The sequence below is a fragment of the Diabrotica undecimpunctata genome, chromosome 9, assembly GCF_040954645.1.
Source record: "Diabrotica undecimpunctata isolate CICGRU chromosome 9, icDiaUnde3, whole genome shotgun sequence".
NCBI lineage: Eukaryota > Metazoa > Arthropoda > Insecta > Coleoptera > Chrysomelidae > Diabrotica > Diabrotica undecimpunctata.
In genome coordinates this window covers 104,008,711-104,030,242 of record NC_092811.1, presented here as the reverse complement: position 1 = coordinate 104,030,242, position 21,532 = coordinate 104,008,711, and the positions used below count along the sequence as shown (strand labels likewise).

General features: G+C 32.5%; 1 long non-coding RNA gene across 1 annotated transcript; it reads right to left on the bottom strand.

The window, feature by feature from the left end:
• Positions 1-13,661: 13,661 nt before the first annotated feature.
• LOC140449833 (uncharacterized) lies at positions 13,662-20,788 on the bottom strand. The gene is made up of 3 exons (XR_011951896.1): positions 20,554-20,788; positions 18,609-18,780; positions 13,662-13,968 (listed from the first exon to the last, which is right to left on the bottom strand). It is a non-coding gene; the product is annotated as an uncharacterized lncRNA (long non-coding RNA).
• Positions 20,789-21,532: the final 744 nt, after the last annotated feature.

Below are 21,532 nucleotides of genomic sequence, written 5' to 3'. Positions count from 1 at the left end.
TGGTAATCTTAAGTGTTTTCAGATCTTGTTCCAACTGTTCCATGTATCTAAGTTTGGGTCTTCCCTTTGACCTTCTTCCTACTGGTGTTTGCCTCATAATATGTTTTGGTGTTTCAGTCTCCAACATTCGTTCAACATGGCCCATCCAGCGCAGACGTCCGATCTTTATGGATGTTATGATCTCGGGTTCATTGTATGCTGTGTATAGTTCAAAGTTATATCTTCTGCACCATATATCATTTTCCTTTACCCCCTTATATAATGTGTCTAAGGATTTTTCGTTCAAATGTGCCTAATAGGTTTTCATCGCTTTTCGACAGTGTCCATGTCTCTGATCCATATACAAGGACCAGTTTTATCAGGGTCTTGTATATTTTGCATTTGGTACACCAACGACACGCCCATATAAAAATAATTATATATTATTGAAGGTAAACTATGAAATATCAGATATCAATTTTTACTTCTGTCAATTAATTTTTTGGTAAGTTTTTTTATATACTTATCTTACAATAACGTTTTGTTCCTAATCTTATAAATTTTAGAATCTTGACAAAGGCAAGGGTTTTCTGCCGAAACGTTGATTTCAATGGTATATCAATTGAAAGCCCAAAATATATGACACAAGAGTACAATTCGTTAAACCTTCCATAAGTATAAATCGGTATCAATAGAGTCTTATACCGTTATTTCTGGATAACCCTTCATTGTCAGGGACTCGGGGTGATACAAGCTCTTACGGAACTTTTACTTATTTGGTTTTATTTATATTTATTGCCAGTTCCCTTTTTTTATGCTTTCATTGCCGGGATATTAGCAACTTACTTTGGAAGGAAATAAATGGGAAGTTTAAATGATTTTGATATTTATTATAGCACAAAACAGTAATGTCGGTCATTAATTCATTTGTTTGAGTTGTTTGAAGTCCAATCCATGTTTTTTACTACTTCAAAACTGTATTTAAAACAGTAAACAGAGAGAACGCTAGTTTTAAAACCTAAAACAGATTAGAACATTATTTAATTAAAAATAAAAGAAAAAAGAAAATATTTACTATTAATTTTAACATATTAGGGAGTCAAATTTATTTCAAAATAACCACGATAAATAACTTTACTTTCAGTCATATGGTATTATGTACTTAGTGCTTTATTACATTAGACATTTTTTTTCTTTATGTGTCAATTTTTCTAAAAACAAACATAATAACAATTTTTATTGTTGATGTCGCTGCTCTAAACAGGTCAATAGTAATACATTTACACCGAATTCTCAGATTGTTACCTAAACTCTTCTACTACATATCCTTTCATGATTCCGGTGTTCTTGTATTTTCTGTTGTAATGTCATTTTAAGCAAGTTATAATGTTGACTGTTGGATATTGTCTTAGATATTTCGTTTTTTTTTTATTTTAATAAATTCACTTTGACTTCTTTTACGTTTCTTTTTCTTCTTCCACATTTGTGGCTCGATCGACTCATTTGTTCTCAATATTCTTCTGTCTTCTTCTTGTGGTGCCTATCCGTTACGGATGTTGGCTACTAGCATGGCAATTCTAACTTTATTGACCGCAGCTCGAAATAGTCTTGAAGTGGTCAAGGAAAACCATTTTCGTAAGTTCTGGAGCCAAGATATTCTTCTTCTTCCTGGTCCCCTCTTTCCGTAGACCTTTCCCTGTAATATAAGTTGCAGTTGCAACCTAATATTCTTCTGTAAGTCCATAATTCAAAAGCCTTCAATCTGTATGTATTTTCCCTACTTAATGTGTAAGTTTTATTATTATTTAAACAGACATCTCAGCAATCGTACCATTAAGATTAATATGATGTTTTTGCTGCTGAGTAACTTTATTATTATTTTTTATGACTTAAAATATTTACAGGTATTCTCACTGGACAGTGTTCACTCAGAGACGTCCCTGTATAAAGAGCAATATACAAATTCCGAAACTTCTGGACATAAGGACCGAATTGAGAATATCTTCTCAATAAAAGACACAATAAAAAAATGAACTAAGACAGGTAAGTCAAACAAATAGTTAACTACAGACCACGAGGAAGAAGAGACGTGAGTAGGCACAGCAGAAGATGTCTAGAAAGAAGACAGAACAAACTGCAAGCCTAATTCTTGAAGCACAGAAGATGAAGAAGAAACCTCTAAGGATGTATTGAATGAAGGTATATGACGCTAGCAAGAATACATTTAAAATTGAGTCTATTCTTCAACTACTCAATAGTTCAATATCAAAAATTTCATTTGACAATTGGCAAAGCAGTCATTGCAAATGTTATAGTACTAGAACAAAAATTAGGACAAAAGTTGGACGTTTTTCACATTTGCTCCAGTGAAGATATGTGAGGCTATCTCTGAGGCTAGACAGAAGGAAATATTGTTGTTTGGCAGTGTTGAAATTTACATTATAAGTGAAACATATACAATCACAAGCAATAAGATATTTAAAAATGAATACTTTAGAATTGCCAAAAAAGAAAAAGTAAATAGTTTTAAAACAGTTTTTAAAAGTAAATAGTAAAATGTCAGTATAAATAATAAAGTTAAAAAGACATCTGTTGCAATCTGGCAACTGGTGGCTTAAGGGTTCTGACACTCTTGCCAAATCTATCCGCTAACCTATCAAAGGGCAATTGTCAAAAAATGTTCAAATAATTAACTGCAATTAAAAAAAAAACAAATATTAATTCATTCGTGTTTTATACAAGTTATCAAGTTAATCAAAATAATATAATAAAAATGTACGTTTTAAAAAATTTCCCTCTTGGTATTTGAAGCATATAACATATACATTATAAGGACATGGCAACACTGCCAACGCAATATTTCGTTCTGTGAAACTTAATTGACAGCTCATTTGAAGCTTTCTTCATTGGGACCAAATGTGAAAAACGTCCCAAAAGTTTAGGACTTTAGAATTCTTCGACCCCTTTAATAAATTGTTTATAACTTTTTTAAATAACAATGAATATTTGTGGTTGTAGTACCGACCATAAAGAGACATCTAAATATAAAATACCGCTTGTCCCATGTTGAAAAGTGCAATAGTTTCGGGATACGAGTGACACTTAGTTGAAAAAACGTGGTTTTAAAAAAAAGCTGATGAAAGTAAACGGCTGCCGTCACCCGGCCCGATTAAGTGGCCGGATTTACTGCTTGGCGCGTACCGCTCTCCCCCCTTCTCTACCTACTTCAAGGTCACGAGTACCTTTTGGTTCTAGCAATTTTTGAATAAAAAAAGTTTCAATTTTTTCAAAATATTTTGGAGGAAATTGGCCTTAAGATATACTTTGTTTATGGAGGAAATACCCACCACTAAGAAATTTAATGCAAGATCGAAGAAGGATCTAGACCGTAGAAGAATATCTTGGATGAGAAAATTGAGAGAGTGGTTTACCTTCACCATAAAAGAACTATTTAGAAGAGCTGTAAATAAAATTAGAATAGCCTTGACGATATCACATAACCGAGAGAACATAAACAAAAAGAATAAGCAAAATACTTACTTTCATCCACGAAGTCATATTCATGTCATATAATTTGTAAGCACTTAACTGCTGAACTCTTTGAGAATGTTGTAAAATGAATGCTATATCTTTTTTTAATTGTGTGTCCAAACTCCACCAATCGCTTTTAAATAAATAGTCTGGAGTTAAATTAGCCTAAAATAATAAAACAAAAACATTATATTGACAATAGTGTTGTAAACACTTTTTTTCCATTTCATGGAAGTTTTTTGAGAAGATTTCCGCTTTGGAAATTGAAACGCCAAAAACAATTATTCTGGATTTTTAAAAATAGTTATTTATAACACAAGGAAAAAAAAATATAAGACGAGTTAGATAACTAAAATCTAATATTTTCTACATATACTACACAATTTTTTCAAAGAAAATTAGAATGTTGTGCCAAATAGTCCTAGCAACCCCAGTGAAGTCTTTACGTTGCCATGTGATTAATTCCTTTTCTAACTTAAACATTATAGTTTTTAATTATTAAACATGTAACTCAAAGTTAATCAAATAACGTTTAAAGGGTTTTTACCCACATGTTTAGTAGCTTCAAACACCTATCCTATTCAAATAGCTATCCAGATAGCACTGATGATGGAAGAGTTATTCCGAAAACGTTCTGTGATGTAGCCCGATAGGGTTTTTATTATTATACCTTTTATAAATGGAATGAAAAAGGTATAAAAATTTGTGGACAACGCTTGAACCATCTAAGGTACGCTAATGACATCGCATTGATAACCGATAAAAAAAAGAATTATTTGTAATTATGAAAGAACTGGACGTAGAACCTGGAAACATAGGCCTTAATATGAATTACAGCAAGACCAAAATTATAACAAATATAGATAAAGACATCACAATGAGGATCGGACAAGATGAAATAAAACAAGTTTAGGATTATATATATCTGGGAAAAAACTATAAAACTTAACAAAGAAAACCAAACAGCCGAAATAAAAAGACGAGTTAGGCTGGCATGGGCGGCATTTGGCAAACTAAGCTACATTCTTAAAAACAAAAGATATCCACAGCATCCAAACGTGGACATTTACAAAAGCAAACATGGACAAAATCATAAAAACCCAAAGAGCAATGGAAAGACAAATGTTGCACATAAGACTAATGGATAAAAAGAGAAACGAGTGGATAAGAGAGAAAACAAAAGTGAGGGATGATAGACAAGAAGTTGCAAAATTGAAATGGAGATTTGCCGGACACAATATAAGACAAAAAGAAGACCGATGGAACAAAATTCTTATAAATTGGAGACCGTGGGAATATAAACGAAGCAGAGAAAGGCCCCAAATGAGATGGGCAGATGATATCAAAAAGCACGTGGGCTCTGGGTGGATGACTGTAGCGACAGACAGAGAAGAATGGAAAAGGAATGGGGAGGCCTATGTCCAAAGATGGACCAAAGAAGGCTAATTAGATAGATAGATTAGACCAAAATACTTAATTACATGCAAGACAGGATGATCATTTTTTATTAAAAATGTGTATTTTTAATACACATTTCCTTGTATGGCGTGTAAAGCAAGAATGAATGATTTTATTGATCTTTCCATATGTACAGCTGTTTTTTAGATAGTAATGACATCTGATCCAATTAGCTAGGTATTGAAAGGCCTTCTAATTTGCATATTTAATCTAAAACCTTCTCGTTCGGTCTATAAGGTTAGGGTGGTAGTGCATAAGGTTCTTTTCAATGGTAAGTAGCTATAGGCGAATAAAAGAACCATCTTTATTTTACGGAGACTCAGTTTATTCTAATCTCATGAATCACATTTAAATCAATACTACATATAATATGTAAGTTTTTCTTTAACTTTAACTTTGGACACTATGCCGCCAATTCTCATTGGTTCTCAAAGGATGGGGGTTCAATTTAAGGGTTGCGCCTTAGATTTCCCACCCCTGTTCCAGCCAAAATGTTCGGCGTTACAACAAAATTAAGCTATATACCGATTTGAAACTTTGTGTATAAATGCCGTACTGTATGAAATGGCCGACAATGGAGAAAAAGTTTTCCGAAAATAAAAAAAATTCGCTACTCCTGGTACCAATTTTTTGTACGATATGACGTCACAGGTCATTATTTTTATATTATCTATCTAAGTTATAAATGCCGTACAAATATTTTTGGCCATGAGTGGTAAGTTTATCATACCTGTGACTCACATGTACCTACCGACAAGATTTGACGGCATAGTTTCTAAAGTTGTTATTACATATTGTATGTAGTATTGTTTTATATGATTCATTCTGGGTCAAATGTCCTATTCAAAATCTCCCATGGACTTATAGTCTATAATATTTGATATTACATAATATTTACTAATCTTTTAAATACATATAAAAATTTTAATAATATCTCTTATTACACCACATGTCACTTAAAGACTATATTACAAATTAGACTATAGTTTCAAGGAATTTAAATCTTTCGCTCACTTCATAAGTGAACAAATTTAAAACCTCCCGATAAACTCACCTGATAAGACAATTCTGTTCCTATAGTGCAGTCCAAAAAAAGTTGCAAAACGAAACCTATCGCTAATATACTGGCCATAAAAGATTGCAAAAATGTGGCGTTCTAAAATAAAAAATAGACCAATCAAGTTAATAAAAAATTAACCTTTTTTAAAGGTTTTGACGTCAACAGACAACTTTTTCAGAAAAAAAATTATTTCCAGCGTTTTCTGTCGAAGCGATCTTTAATTTTTAAATCTCTGGCGGTCATTGTATCTTCGACATCTTCTCTCCATGACTGTCTTGGTCTACCTTGTTTTCTTCTAGTGGGCAGATTCCATTTTTATATATTTTTTGGGCATCTATTTTCAGACATTGTCTGCGGGTGTCCATATCAGTTCAGATTTTTGGCTTCGATGATGTCTATTATGTCTAGGTCAATTTCTATTTCTCTCCTAATGTCTACGTTTCTCACCCTATCAAGTCTACTATGCCGGCAAGGTCGTCTCAAATAGTCCATTTTCATTGCCTTATTTTTTAATTTGTTTTTTTGATTGACTTTCTATTATTGTTTTATAAATTCTTCTTTTATTTTCTTTTGTTATTTTATTTTTCCACAATAGTCCATGTGTCTAGTGACTGATCTTGCTTGGCCAATCCTAGAATATATTTCTTCGTTACTTTCTGATTTGGATGTTATTTTCACTCCCAAGTATTTGAAGGTTTCAGTTGATTTTATAGTTCCCATTTCAATTTGTATGATTTGTACACTTGGTGTACTCCCCCTCCAGTTTTCTAAGCATTTAGTCTATATCGCTCTTGTCTTCTGCTAGCTTCTCGATCTACTTTTTTGTAGATGTTGTTAATATGTGCTTTTGTCCACTCCTTTGGTTGGTAAGTCATGTCCTTTATAGAATAAGGTGAAGACATGCGCCAGTAATACCCGCAATATTTGTGGGCTGTGTTTTAATATTTCGTTCGGCATACCTTGTGGTCCACATACTTTTTGAATTTTTAGATTTCGTATTACATCTACGACTTCCTGTACTGTTATTTCATCGTCTTCATCGTATTCCACTTCATATGTTGTTGTAATGGTATTAGTGAATTGCGGTCTTGTTTCAGTCAGAAGTTGTGAGTAATATTGGATGCAAGATCTTTCTTCTATTAAATCTATTCTACTCAATTCTTTTCTATTTGTTCTCAGGTTTTTTACCGTTTTCCATGCTTCTCTTGATCTTGTTCACCCTATATATTTATTGAGTTCTTCGCATTTACTGTCTCAGGAAACATTTTTTGATTTATTCGTCTTTTATTATATTTGTTCGTCTATCATCTGGATCATTTACCAATCTACCACGCAATTTATTTGCGGCTTTTTATATTTTCAATGAGTTCTGATAAGGTTTCGTAGAATATTTGTTTATCTGTTTTTGGTACACTTTCTGGTGGCGCATATATTCCAATGATCTCGAGATCGTACCCTTTCCACGTAATAGATACTCTAATAATTCTCTCTCATTGATTTATTCCCAGCTTTTCAGGTTTTCTTTTAAGTCTTTTTTATCAATATTGATACCTCTACTTGTGCTCCTTTGTCTTTCTCTACTCCACTATAAATATGAATAGAACTTCCTATGTCTTCGCTACCTTAGCCTTTTTTCTTTGTTTCGGTAAGAACTGTGATATCTTATTTTATTTTTTTACTTCTGCTATGACTTCATCTGACTTGGTTCTCTACCCTTGGACATTCCATGTATTTATATTTAAAGTTCTTGTTCGTTTGCTACGTCGTCTTCGTCTTTTCCCGTCCGTGTTCCGAGGCTGGGTTGGAAGAAACAAAAGTTAGCCAAGAGAGGCCGTTGGGAAAGATTAAAATCATTTTACTCAAGACTGAGTCAGTTGTAGGTCCATTTTACCTCTTGCTTCTATTATCTCCATTCTTTCATTCTCTTCAAATATCCCTTTTATATATGCTTCCTATACATTTAATTTCACTGCTCTTTCAATTAGAGGAAAGGAGATCATAACGGAAATAGTGGATAAAGCGGAAAATCGCTATCTCATGGATATTTAATAGATTGTGCCATTGTAAATGCATTTCGTAACTTTCTTTAGATAGTCTAATAAATGTTATATATCATCTATAACGGAGACAGCATGGTATTTGATCCACATGGTCATTTGTGTTACCCACCTGCAAGACTGTATATCAGCTTGAGTTGTATTTTAGTAAATATTTATCACGAAACATACTGGGGTGAGAATTTTCATTATTTTCCCAAAATATAAATCTTTCTTATTTATTATTCTCGACCAAAATCACTAAATATCCGCCACAAGTGTTTTATACTTGAATACTAGAATTAATGGTTTGGACTGAGGGAGAGCAAAAGTTCGCTTATATGCAAAGTGGAAATTTTCCACTTTGCCCTTATTCATGTGTTACAATTATTTCAATTAATTATCTGTCGTTCTAGATTCAAATGGTTAATAAATATAAACGAAAGACAACTCAGGGTCAATGGACCGGGAAATATGTGGAGCTCGCAATAGCCAAAGCTCGCAAGACGAGCAATTTAAAGGCTTCAAAACTTTACAATATTCCTTTGAGTACGCTCCACCATCACACAAAGAAGGAATGAACGAAAAAGGTTCACATTGGTGTTCAGTCGAGAAGTGGAAATAAATATTTTTTTTATTAAAACAACTGTACTTACAGATGACAATATAAAAGCGTTTATGCACACTCCAACTACACTTAGTAGCAGCTGTCCTAATTCAATAAAATTGAAAGCTTCATTTACATCTTTAACGAATCTGAAAATAAAAACGTAGAGAACTGTGATTGCGCTCAATATTAAATAATATTCGATAATATTTAATAATAATTAATCTTTTTAATACATAAAAAAATCTTCATAATTTGTCTGTTCACACCACAACTTTCATTTGACAGTTTAAGATTTTTTTAATTATGTAAATATTAATACTTAGCATTGGTTAGTAATCAGTGTAGTAGTATCTCGGGGCTCGGGAGACCGAGACCTCGGAAGCCATGAAAAAAATATCGAAGATGATGTCGTAAGTTTAATTTAATAATCAATTCTTGTAACAGTATTACTCTTAGCTCTAGGTTTAATTGAACTAATATATATATATATATATATATATATATATACATATATATATATAAATATATATATATATATATATATATATATATATATATATATATATATAGATATATATATATATATATATATATATATATATATATAGATATATATATATATATATATATATATATATATATATATATATATATAGATATATATATATATATATATATATATATATATATATATATATATAGATATATATATATATATATATATATATATATATATATATATATATATATATATATATATTCGAGTAAATTTCCGCGGTCAGATGAATGAAAATTACTTATTTCTGGGGAAGAACCGCGTTGAGAATTTATTACTCGACGTTTCGGCACCCATTTTGGAGCCATTATCAAGAGTGATACGGTTCGGTTCGAGTTCGGGGTCTCAATCTGCCTACTCCCCTCACTCGAGACGTACCAGTATCGTGTTCTATATTGCAAGAACTGTCTTTCGACACTGAGGTCTCAATCTGCCTACTCCTCAGTGTCGAGTGACAACCGGTCTTACCCTGTGTGGCTGCTTTTATACTCGCTGTATGCGCGGGAATGGTATGCGCTGACGTGGTCTGAACTGACGTGGCCTGAGCCGTGTCGGCGGGAGGTCGCTGAAGCAGGGGTCGCCATGTTGCCAGCAATAGTTTCGCGTCATCGCACGTGTTCAAGCTGTTAGGCCGTTTTTCGATTTCGATAGCTTCACGAATGATTCTCGATTTTAAGGAGCGGATGGGGCGATGGTTTTTGCTTTTTCGAAATCTATTTTGTGGTCTGTTTGAATATGATGTTGAGCTAGGGCTGAAGTAGTATCGGAATGTTTGACAGATATAGAATGTTCGTAAATACGATTATGGATTCGTCGGTTTGTTTTTCCGATGTATGTACGTGGGCAACTGGAACAGGGTAGACACCATGGTCTTCATTAGGGATTTGGTCTTTTACGGATCTGTCGAGATTGGACAACTTGGAGTAAGTAGTGAAGATGGTTTTGATATTTAGAGGAAGAAGAGTTCTACTGATCTTGTCAGTGACACCTTTAATAAAAGGTAGAAAGATTTTGGGTTAGGCAAGGTTTCTTTTTTGGAAGGAATGGGGTTTAGATGTTTTTGAATGCCCTTATTGATTTGGGTTTTGTGGTAGCCGTTTTGTAAGAGTGTTTGACTTGTTGAATTAATTTCGGATGACCTATGATTGTTGTCGCTAAGTTTTATGGAACGAGAAATGAGAGTGTTGACAACTGAATTGAGTTGGGCGGGGTGATGATGTGACTGGGCATTAAGATATCGGTTTGTATGAGTGGGTTTCCGGTACACGGAATAGGAAAAACTGTGAGGTAAGTTTTTCTGAATAAAAACACCAAGGCTTGAACACGCGCGATGACGCGAAACGATTGCCGGCAACATGGCGACCCCTGCTTCAGCGACCTCCCGCCCACACCGCTCAGGCCACGTCAGTTCAGACCACGTCAGCGCATACCGTTCCCGCGCATACAGCGAGTATAAAAGCAGCCACACAGGGTAAGACCGGTTGTCACTCGACACTGAGGAGTAGGCAGATTGAGACCTCAGTGCCGAGAGACAGTTCTTGCAATATAGAACACGATACTGGTACGTCTCGAGTGAGGAGAGTGAGACCCCGAACTCGAACCGAACCGTATCACTCTTGATAATTGCTCCAAAATGGTTATATTATCAGATTCATTATCGGTCATTGAAGGATTAAACTCAGATATGACTCAACATAAAAGAAATAATATTCTTTGTGCTATTAAAAATAAAATATATAGTAAAGATATTACAGTTATTTGGGTTAAAAGTCATATAGGTATCGAGGGAAATGAACTGGTTGACCAGCTTGCTAAAGATGCGACCCATGTTGGACTCTATATTCCCATATTTACATTGGAGGACTTACAACAACATTATTATAACAAAATTTTTATAAATTGGAAAGAAAAATGGAAAAACATAGCAACGAATTCAAATAACCAATATTATACTATCCACCCTACCCTACCACAAGATGTTGACTATATTTTCAAATATGCAATGCCAAAGAAGTTGACAGCCACAATTACTCGACTGAAAACTAATCACGGTGCATTCCCAGCTCACTTGGCTAAGTTAAATATTATCCCTTCTGGGGTATGCTCATGCGATAATATATCACAATGTGACATCAACCATATTCTTTTTAAGTGCGATAAACATAGGTATGAAACAGATCAGCTGTATTCAAAACTATCAGAACTTAAAATTTAGACTCCCATAAACATCACCCATTTACTCTCCTTAGATAGTAGAGAAGTATACGAACTAATATGTAACTTTTTATTTAAAGTTGGTTACATTATTTAAAAACTAATATCTTACATTACAATTCTGTGGCTAAAGGACTAGTTTCCAAGCCAACTCACCAAACACACACACACACACACACACACACATTGCAATCAACGTCTCGGCAGGAAACCCTTGCCTTTGTCAAGATTCTAAAATGTACTTGTATAAGACAAACAGTTATTGTAAAATATGTATATATATGACTTACCAAAACGTAAAACGGGACACCGACATTAATGAACTGACACAATAAATAAAAGTTGATAGTGATAGTTGATAACCTGCCCATACATGCTATCACACTGATGCCTCTGTAGTTCCCGCATTTTTTCTTATCTCCCTTTTTATGTATCGAGGTTATATATGCTTTGGACTATTCATCTGGTATTTCGTTCAGGTTTATAGCGTTACTGAACATTTCGTGTATAATTCTGTGTAGTTTGTCCGTTCCATACTTAACTAGTTCATTAACGATTCTTCCTGGTCCTCCTGATTTTTTGTTCTTTAAAGTCTTTATGGCATTCTTTACTTCGAATAATGTTATCTCAATCTGTTCTTCATTCTGATTTTGTTGTTGTTCCTGTTCTGTGTCTGTCTCTATGGAATCTGGGCGGTTTTCTGTGAGTAGTTCTTTATAGTAGTCTTCCCACTCTTTTTATGATATGTATTGTATTTGGACCTTTTCGTTGTCATTCTTCCTTAAAGATTTCAGTATTTTCCAGGATTCCTAATTCCGTGTTCCTCCTATGTATTGTTCAATTTGTGCACATGTTTCTTCCCATTCTTCATTCTTCTCTTTGTACTTCTGTGTGTCTTCTGGGGATTGGGTGCTCATACTTTTCATATATAGAATTTTCTTCTCCTCAATACATTTTTTGGTTTCTTTGTTTATTTTTACTTTGTGCTGGGTATTTCTTTTCTCAAGTTTCCCCAAAGCTTCTAATGCCGCATTTTTTATGCTGTGTTTGACGTGCTCGTACGTTTCTGAAACCGAACTCCTGTAACTTCTGGTCCAGTCTTCACTGGCATAGGTCCGTTACGGATTCCTCTTGAAGTAAATTTAGGTTGAACTTCATTTCTATTTCTTTCTGTTCATTTTCTACTTGGTCTTCTTCGTGTTCTTTCTTCCTTCTAGTTTGGGTGGTTAACGTGTAGGGAAACCCCATTTGTGAAATTATTAATCGGTGGTCAGTGCCACATTCGGCTCCTCTCTTTACTCGTGTATCTCTAATTTTGATAGTACTACCTTTGCCAACAATTATGTAATTGATAATGGATCTGATCTTTCTCGTTGTTTGTACATTCGTGTATTTATGTATGTCCTTATGTCTGAAAAAGCCGTTAGTAATTTTCAGATTGTTCAGTTCGCACAGGTCAATTAGTCTTTCTCCATTATCGTTTGTCACATCTTCTTCAAAACGGCCTATCGTGCTATCATTTTGTCGTTTCCCTGTTCTTCCATTTAGGTCTCCTGCTATTATTATTTCTTGTGTTGGTCTCCCTTTTGATGTCCAACATGTAATAATCTGAGTCAGCGTCTGGTCGTCTGTATGTTCTTATCTTCTTTATACATTGCTGTTGCAATGTATAAAGAAGATAAGCACGTGGTCTATTTGGTTTTCAGTATTTCTATCTGTCGATATCCATGTTTCCTTGTGTGTTTCTTTTCTTTCGAAATATGTGCTCATTATGATCATATTTTTTCTCTTGCGAAATCTATCAGGAATTGTCCGTTCTCATTAGTTTCATTGTGTTTCCTATATTTTCCTATTTTCGGTCTAAATACTTCTTCCTTTCACATAAGTCCTACAGAGCTACAAAAAAAGATAAGCGACTTGTGCGTAATGTGTAGAAACCATTATTTTCCGTTTTATAAAATAATAACTTTGCTACTTATAAAAAAAATGGTTGTTTTTATATTTCCTGCTGTCTTTTTAGGATAAAAAAGCTCGATAACTTCTAAAGAAAGTAGTTTCAAGATGACGTTAAGCTTGGATGATTATGAAAATGTTATTTTACAAACAATTTGAACAGCTGAAATATAGTATACAGTAAAATCTCACCTAAATAGTCTTACTTGATGCTTAACACACCTAATAAGCAACTTCTTATTTTCATTATGTTCTCTGCAAAATTCATCAATAAACATATCGTCCAGTTTATGGTTTACGTTTTTTACAGCAGGTGTTCCGAATAGAGTAAAGCAATGTCCAATTAACTTAAATTGAGAAGCTGCACAGGCACACATAGCCAATACAATCAAGTCTACACCAATTCCTAAAGCTGCTATGAGAAAGATCAGAAAAAAACATTGGAAAAAATAAATAATCTCATATGTGGGCGAAACCGTGTAATCGAAATCAAATTTTACCGGAAAGGGTAAACTTCTCTCTGTAGACAAAAGTATTGGTGAAGGTAGTATGGTAACGATATAAATGCAACCTAAAATATAAAAATTTATTTATTACTAAAGTTATACTAAGTTATAATAGAATATTTTAAAACGTACAGGGATTTGAGGGTTTCAAAAGAAAATCAAAAAGATGGACAAATAGATGTTTATTTGTGCATATTTAATTCTTGGGGATTTTGGGGTTTCACAAGGAAATCATGACGATAACAAATATATGTGTGTTTATTGGAGGTCAAACCACAACTTCTTAAAACTAAACTATTTTATACTGTGTATAATAATCTGTGTCTCACAATAACATACACCACTTTTAGCCCAGTCTGGTTAAAAAAAAAGGTCGAAAAATATTTTGCAGATATCTGAAGCTTTTAAGATATAGGTGGGGGTTACTAGATGACGAATAGATGAAAAAGTACTCGTATTTTTACCTTACGTTTTTTTAAACAATAATTTATGGTAACAATTTGATTTTTTGTCTATAAGTTTTTTCCATTATATTTTACATAAACAATATTTATATCATTTTTTATATCAAGAATATTATTAGATAAAGAATTTACGGAGATATTTGCAAAAAAGCAGTTTTTTTGCACTAATTTAAAAATTTTAATTATTTTTTTATTAACAAAATAAAATGTTATTTATTTTGTTAATTGTTATTCGTTATTGATTTTATTTTTCGACGAGCTACTCCAGATTAAAAAAAAGAGAGCTGCATAGGAAGCCGAAATAATGTAAATTTTTGTACGTGTTTCAATTTGGAGTTCCGACTCGAAAAAAAAACGGAGCTGAAAAAGTTATCTCCTTCACTTTCCTATGTCGATCTTCCGAAAGCACCTTTGTTTCGAAGGGCTGTAAGTTTTGAAAAGTTGGATGAATTTTATAGCTATAAGTTTCAATATAAAGTTTAGATTTTCATTCAAAATTTCATTTACTTCTTAGTGTTTATAAACAATGGAGATATGATTTTTTTAAAAATAGTCTCTATCTTCGTTCCTATTGGTCATAGAAGGTCCTTTTTAATGTGAGTTTTTTACCAGCTATCCGATGGTTGTACGAACAAGTCTGTAGCTTGAAAAATATACAGATTGAACGAATTTAAAACGGAACATACGAAATCAATGTATTTCGGCTCAACTCCGCTCTAGGTGGTTGGCCAACAAAAGGTTGTCAAATAATTATATTATAAAAATCCAATACTTCAGCGGGCTGCTGGATTCGGAACTCATTCAAGAACAAGTCAAAACTCCACCCAAATAGGTTGCCTAGAATCACTGAAAAAACTAGACTAAACAAGCAGTTATTATGCTGTCAAACCACTTATCGCTTCCTTATAGTCCAAGAGATAGAGCCGAAATTTTGAACTGATCAGTAATATGACATTTCTCTATTGGAATATATTCATTGTAACTGGGTTAAGACTTTGCCTTACAGGCGGACGCCCCTCGTGGTACAGGGGGTGGCTATACAGGGATAAAGTTGTCATTTTTTTCGGAAAAATTTACGATCGATAATATGGCTGAAAATTTGCCCAGAGTAAGATCTTGGTATAACTAGAAACTAGACGAACTCCCAAAGGCCGGACGCGAGAGTAGATACATAAGGTGTGGCGGACAGGGGTGAAATTGCAATTTTTTGAGGAAAAATTAACGATAAGTAATGTGTCCGCCATTTTCATGGCTCATTATTTAGCCCCTAAAAACTTTAAATCCAAAAGGGCGGACAGCTGGGTTGGTACAGAGAGCCACAAAACGGGGTCAAATGTACCACTTGCCTGCGCATTTTAGGTCTGGGTAACAATTTTCAAACTGATTTTATTATGATATTTTTATACCGATTGATTTGAAAATTTGTATGCTCACTTCTGTTACTATTCTGAGAAGCGTCAAGTAGAGTTTTCCTCAAAATTTTCCAAAAAAATTTCCGTAAATGAAAATTTTCGTAATTTTTTGAGGTAAAATCTAATTTGTAGAAGAAAAAAAAATTTAGAAAAACTTTTTTAAAACATTTGATAAAACTCTACGTCATCGTCTTAATCTTTTATAGAATATTTTGTAGCATTAAAATGATATTCTGATAATGATTTTTTCCAAACTAAAGTCATATTTACTTTACAAATCACATTTTTTTCTTAAATATAAATATTTTACGAATTAATTTTTAATTGAATAAATGTTTGATATTTGATATTTTATTAAATTAAAGTAATTTTATAATGTTAATTATTAAATATTTTTGGTATAACAAATAGTAATTTAACTTATTTTTTATTACAATAAAAAGGTTTTTAAATTTATATTGCATAAATAATGATTGTTCAGATATAGGAAAAATTTGATTTATTACATTAATAATCAAATACAAAATATATTATTTCTATTTATCAATAGATAAAATTCAATTTTGTGGCTCTCTTCAATTTGTAGAATTCCTTTAACATTTTACAAATAATTATTAATAAAAATCAATTTAATAGTGGAATTATCAATTTTTTAAGTTTTGAAATTTAATTTGTAGATATTTTCAATATTTTTTTTAACTTTCAAATTGATTGAATTTTTTTTCATTAGTTAATTATAATTTTACAAATTCTGTTTGGACATTAATTTTGCATCATTATTATTTTAAAATATTAAAATAATAATGATGCGCGTTCATTTAGATCAGTAATTCTAGACGCATGCGCTAAATGTTATAAGTATAAAGATGCTTTTATTCAACTTGGTGAAACTGACTTCGATTGTAATGAAGTTTTTGAAACCTTAGAAACTTTCGTATGTCACTTATATGGAACAGGACTGACGAGAACAATTCCAAAAAGCAAAGTAAACGATGTCAGATTTTCACTATTTAACCGGCAGTATAAGTTGCATGATGTGAACGAACCTTAAAAAAAAAACTAAAAAATTTCGATGCTTCAAGCTTACCACCATGTCAAGATGAATTACACCAACATCTACTGCGAACTCATTATATTTCAAATATTTGGACAAATGCTCATAAAAAAGTACCAACAGAATTGATTGTTGAAGAACAAGGTTGGGAGTTTTAAGATGAAACATATAAATTAAAATGGTTTAGTGGACTTCAGATGCCAGAATCAGTTCGAGAAGTAGTGATTGAAAATGAAGCAGATAATGAATGTGATATTATTGAAAGTGGAAGTGACGAAGATGATGAATGTAATGACATCAATGAGAGTGAGAAAAATGACGAAATTTTTAAAGTTTTTCTAAATTTTTTTTTCTTATCGGAAAAATCGTTTGAAAATTTTTGGAAAAAAATCATGGTATAACTGACAGAAAATCGAAAGAATTCTACAAATTAGATTTTACCTCAAAAAATTACGAAAATTTTCATTTACGGAAATTTTTTTGGAAAATTTTGAGGAAAACTCTACTTGACGCTTTTCAGTATAGTAACAGAAGTGAGCATACAAATTTTCAAATCAATCGGTATAAATATATCATAATAAAATTAGTTTGAAAATTGTTGCCGAGACCTAAAATGCGCAGGCAAGTGGTACATTTGACCCCGTTTTATGGCTCTCTGTACCAACCCAGCTGTCCGCCCTTTTGGATTTATAGTTTTTAGGGGCTAAATAATAAGCCATGAAAATGGCGGACATATTACTTATCGTTAATTTTTCCCCAAAAAATTGCAACTTCACCCCTGTCCGCCACCCCTTATGTATCCACTCTCGCGTCAGCCCTTTGGGATTTCGTCTAGTTATACCAAGATCTTACTCTGGGCAAATTTTTAGCCATATTATCGATCGTTAATTTTTCCGAAAAAACTTACAACTTCATCCCTGTATAGCCACCCCCTGTACAACGAGGGGCGTCGTCCTGTAAGGCAAAGTCTTAACCCAGTTACAATGAATATATTCCAATAGAGAAATGTCATATTACTGATCAGTTCAAAATTTCGGCTCTATCTCTCCGACTATTAGGCAAGCTCCTTTTTCCTTTAAAGGAGACTGATAGTTGAACAATATTTTATACAATGTCTATCACCGGGTATGGATTTATTTTTGTCCAAGTTTTATATTGGTCCACTATTTCAAATGCAGTTCAAACCGATATATATTAAATTGTATGTTCCGTTTTAAATTGGTTCAATCTGTAGAAGTTATTACAATTGTATATAGGTAAGTAAAAAACATACCCCTTTTCAAACGTTTATTTTGTAAATAGTTTCGATGAAAACGCAATATGCATTTATCTTCTGAGATAGTTTAAGTCTAAAAGAATCCTATGAAATTTGCTAAATGTGTCTAGCATCATTAATAGAGCAAGTTCAATAGTTTAATTATTTAGCCTCAAGGATAAACAAATTAAATAACTTTTAAACTATTTGACAGATCGGGGAGAAATTGCGCACAAATTTAAAAGACGGTAATTTCTCGATGTTCGAATGTATTAATAACATTTTATTCTGTTAATAAAAAAATTAATAAAATTTATAACTTAGTTCAAAAAACTGCTTTTTTACAAATATCTCCGTAAATTATTTATCAAATTTAATTTAAAAAACGGGAAAATAAAGATATTCTTGATATAAAAAAATGATATAAATATTATTTATGTAAAACATAAAAAAGTTACACTGAATAAATAAATTAATATAATATGAATACAAAACAATAATTTTTATAATGTCTGCTTACCCAATAGTAAAAATGAAAGTTGAAGTGTATTAATATGAGAGAAAAGAGATTCTATGTACTTTTGGGAATGGCCACCAAGTAAATCATGCGGCCAAAAGTATTGCATTACTTGCTCTACCAGGAGCTCCATTTTTTTGATATTGTAACACATTGCGGGACCTTTTAAACAATGCTAAAAGTAAGACCAATATAATTAGTGTTATGACTAGACTTGGGCAAATATGCAAAATGCACATTATATATTTTATGCAAATATCTTGGCATTTTGCATATTTATAAGATGCATGAACTTCCATTTATTCAATATTTTAAATAATATTTATCTAACCGTAGATAATGGTATGACTAAGTAACTGTACATACTAATGTTCATTTTATTTCAATATTTCAGTCTTCAGTATTACCGGTAGTATCTACATATACTACCTAATATTCTTGGTATTTTTGTAGCAGGTAAACGATTATAATTCAGTAAAAACAGGTTATTTTGAAAGATTATTGCTTGGGGTATGAGTAGAATTGTTCTTTTATAAATCATTTTGTTCTCAAAAGTGAAAATGAACACTTAGGCTTTGCCAGTCTTGTTTAATTTGTTAACTATTTTGATTTTTGAAATGCCGAAAATAACTAGTGACGCTACTTGGCTATACTATCTATGAATATGGATACAGTTTATTGTCCAGTTTGAGCCAAATTTGTAAGTACTGAATATTTAAAAGTTTTCTATATTTGATATGTTATTTAAATTATTTTAATATTTGCATAAATTAACGTTAATATAACGGAAAAAATATAATTTTAATATATTACTTTAATAAATAACAGGTAACCATGCAATAATACTAACAGGCAGGTGGCAGGTAGAACTCTTCTACAATCCCAGTAGAAGACAGGCTGCTACAGGGATTAGTGACCCTGACTTATGCTATCTTCTGGTTCCCCTGAGGGGGTCAGGTCCTCATACCTTTTTCCTATCTCTTCCTTTTAAAATTCTCACCTTCATCCTACCCTCTACCAACTCGCACTGGCCAGCGCGGTAGAGTATGGCTAAAATCCAAGCATGCTTGACACAAGAAACACAAGGCCCTCCTTGGTCAAGGTAGTGATCAAGAAAGATAGCAAACAGGGGGTGCGAAGAATCCCCGGGTCAGATCAGGCTACCACGGACGACGACAAATGTATATCGCCACGTACAATGTAAGAACACTGTCATCTAAAGAAAAATTACTGGAATTAGAAGAAGAGTTAAAACACATAAAATGGGACGTTATGGCTCTCTGTGAAATAAGACGCGAAGAAGAAGACTGTGTAACTCTTAAATTAGGGCATCAACTTTTCTATATTTGAAACAAAGAAAAAATAGGAGGAGTTGGACTTCTTATATGGAATGAGATACCACAAGAGGACATTGACCACCTGATCAGAAGCATGCCTAGGCGCGTTGGAGAATGCGTAACACATCAGGGTGCATCCACACATTATTAACGGTAAAAGGGCTTTAAAGCAAGGGCAATGCAATCATTTTGAAATTTTAATCGTTTAATTATTATGCTTTATTAAGTACTTATACAAAATTTTATTAAAATAAAATCATTTAAACTGGGTGTTCGGATTTCTATGTCACTTAGTATAGAAGATATTGTAGTTGACACAAAGCCGTTTACCTTAAAATTTATGATAACTGCTGCCAACTGATACAAAAAAAATTTGATCCCCAAATGGGGATCGTGGCAGGGAATGAGTTAAGTTTAAAAAAAGGAAACGAAGAAGATACTGTTAATGAAGACTTGTGCCGTGCATTAATCTTTTCAAATATACCGCTTTATAAAAATATCTGTGATACATTTTAAATTTACAATCCTCTTAGTCGTATTTTAAAAATAAGAAACAAGGGGAAAATGCGATATATTTTGTAGCTTTACTCTACTTTGGTAGTAATACTTACCAAAATTGGAATAATACAGATACATAATCCATATGCAAATTGATCGAACTGATCTTTATAGGTTATGGTATATCGGAGAAAACCATACCCAATAAACAGATTAATGCTTAATTGAAATATATAATTGGCTCTAATAAGTAATAAGTTCATTCCTTTCTCGGGCCATAACATTACTAATTTTAATAAGGCTTTAGGCACCCATAGAAATAACTTAGCAATATCCTTAGTTTTTAGAATACGGTGACCCCAACCTTAAAAATATTAAGCATGTGGTTAGTAATAGCACCAATATATGTTATTTATATTAGTATACATTTATCTGAACCGTAAACAAGCTAACGGTAACAAATTAAAAAAATACAGACCCAATTCTGAATGACCAACTTAAGACAAACAGTTCTCCTCTCCTTAACTTATTCAGTTAAAGACTATAGTGTTAAACACATAATAAAAATAACTCACTTGAAATAGACACACTCTTCCGAAACTGCTGTAGTGGTAATAAATTATTATAAAATATACTCAATATAACAGAAACAAGAAAGAGTTATGCACCAGGCAAAAAAAATGAAAAATCAACCTGCAAAACATATTATGATAAACAAAGAGATTAAGAATTTTTACTAAGAAATCAAAGTGAATAAATACTCCGGTCAATATTTGTGTTGCCCATAATCGGTCTTGGTCTTGTTCTTGCGTTTTCGCAAGACCAAGATCAAGAGACTACAACTTTCAACAAATTTTTTGGGAGATTTAGGAAAATTTTTATGGATAGTCCATCAGTATTACAGGAAGATTTGCTTTTGATACTACTGATTGTTTGGATCAGTACAGATCTATCAACTGGTCTTATAAAGAATGAACTCGAGACCTTTTTTGAATTGGGAATAGGATCTTGTTGTGGCAAAATAGTTGATTTTATATTTTTACTCACATTAACAAAGTATTTATTTAGATTTTCAGGATTTAGAAGAGAACA